A 2,686-nucleotide genomic window follows, 5' to 3' on the forward strand; every position below is an offset into this window, starting at 1 on the left:
AATGATATCTTCGATGGTGATATCTCCAAACAAGCTTGATAAATGTCCAAAATGGATGAACGAGTAATGATATTAATAAGTTCTACTAGAATGAAATTCAAGTATTCAATCAGAGAATTTAATGATTTACAATGTGGTGATTTTACAACTTTTATATGGATGAATTATCAGGAGTTGATGGCAAAGAATTATTCCCTCTTACCACATTTTAAATAATTAATTAAATTATATTTAAGAATAAAAAGAATAACATCCGGCATTAATATGGGTTAATTTTGAGCAATTTTATCTCTAAAGTCCAATAAGCAAGTGGCGTATAAAAAGAAAACTGCAAGGATATTTGAAATCAAAAGAGTAATAAAAATGTCGGAACGTAGGCACATGTATGCCAGGGTGTTCAATTGGACACCCTTCATCGGAAAAAAATACTGCATATAAAAGTAAAATGATATACGAAGTGATTAAATAACATATTTTGGACACCCTTGACATAATAGATTGTTATAGCTTAGTGATTTAAAATGTCTTGAATGTGTGTTTAGACATCTTTAATGAGCCAAACTCGTGTGTTTAGACATCTTTAATGAGCTAGTGCTCGTGTGCTCAAATCTTACTTGCAACAATACTTTTCCACCACTGATTACTGATAAGTTAATCAAACAGTAATAAATATGTTGGTGAATCTCATGTATGAACTACTCAATACTTAATTAAACATAATATTGTAAAACTTAAGAACAAAAGAACAATATAAAGAGGAAGAGAAGAAGAATATAAGACAAGAGGAACAATATAAGCTAACTTTCTTTCTTTCAAGTCTCATCAACATTATTCTCAACACCACTATTTATAGGATTACATTGATGAATACCAAAGGGTGTCATAAACATTACATTAAACCTTGAGAATTACTACCCATTAAGGAGGAAATAAACCTAGGAGTTATGGTCATCCAATTAACTATATTATCAACAACATTACTACCAATAAAGGATGAAATTAACCTAGGAGTTATGGTCATCCATTTGATCACATTATCAACAACCATTACTACTCATAAAGGAGGGAAATTAACCAAGGAGTTATGGTCATCCATTTAACCACCAAAATGATTTACAACACTCCCCCTTGGATGACCATTGATAGATAATATGCCTCGTTAAAACCTTATTAAGAAAAAACCCTGTGGAAAAAAAATTCTTAGTGAAGGACAAAAGAGTACACATATCTTGCAATACGCTTTGTTTGCTGCCTCGTTAAAAACCTTGCCAGGAAAACCCATTGGGATAAAACCTAGGTCAAGGGAAAAAGAGTGCAGCGCGTAGTTTACTCTCACTGTTGCGAACATCATTTAATTTCTTGGAGACGACACATTCCAATCTTGAATACCAACTTTTCAAATGTTGAGGTTGGTAATGCTTTAGTGAAAAGATCCGCTAAATTATCAACTGAGCGAATTTGTTGAACATTTATTTCACCTTTCTTCTCAAGATCATGAGTGAAAAGATTTTGGTGAAATGTGTTTTGTTCTATCTCCTTTAATATATCCTCCCTTCAGCTGAGCTATACATGCAGCATTGTCTTCATACAATGTAGTTGGAATATCTTTTTCCATAGAAAACCACACATTTCTTGAATATGTTGAGTCATTGATCTTAACCAAACACATTCCCGACTTGCTTCATGGATGGCTATTATTTCTGCATGATTTGAAGAAGTAGCAGCTAATGTTTGCTTCATTGAACTCCAAGATATAGTTGTGCCTCCATATGTAAATAAATAACCTGTCTGAGATCGAGCTTTATGTGGATCAGACAAATATCCAGCATCTGCATAACCAATCATTTCTGACTTGGATTTATTAGAATAAAATAATCCCATATCAATGGTTCCCTGAAGATATCTTAATATATGTTTGACTCCATTCCAATGTCTCTTTGTTGGGGATGAGCTGAATCTTGCCAATAAACTTACTGCAAAACATATATTTGGTCGAGTATTATTAGCAAGATACATAAGCGCCCCAATGGCACTAAGATATGGAGTTTCATTGCCAAGAAGCTCTTCATCATTTTCTTGAGGTCGAAATGGATCTTTATGTATGTCAAGCGATCTCACAACCATCGGGGTACTCAATGGATGTGATTTATCCATGTAAAATCGCTTTAAAACCTTTTCTGTGTATGTTGATTGATGGACAAAAATTCCATTTTTCAAATGCTCAATCTGTAGGCCAAGACAAAATTTTGTCTTACCAAGATCTTTCATTTCAAATTCTTTCGTTAAACACTCAACAACTTTTGAAAGCTCTTTAGGAGTGCCAATGATATTTAAATCATCAACATTCACAACTATTATAACAAAATCAGATCCAGACCTTTTTATAAAAACACAAGGACAAATAGGGTCATTTTTGTACCCTTCCTTTAGCAAAAATTGGCTAAGACAATTGTACCACATTCGCCCTGATTGTTTCAATCCATATAAGGATTTCTGAAGCTTTATCGAACAATTTTCTTGCGAATTTTCATATGCTTCAGGCACATTGTATGCTTCGGGAACTTTCATGAAAATATCGTGGTCTAATGAGCCATATAAATAGGCTGTGACAACATCCATTAGACGCATTTCAAGCTTTTCATGAACTGCCAGATTTATTAGATACCTGAAGGTAATTGTATCTACC

The sequence above is a fragment of the Solanum tuberosum genome, unplaced genomic scaffold (genome assembly GCF_000226075.1).
Source record: "Solanum tuberosum cultivar DM 1-3 516 R44 unplaced genomic scaffold, SolTub_3.0 scf00216, whole genome shotgun sequence".
In the NCBI taxonomy this organism is placed as follows: Eukaryota; Viridiplantae; Streptophyta; class Magnoliopsida; order Solanales; family Solanaceae; genus Solanum; species Solanum tuberosum.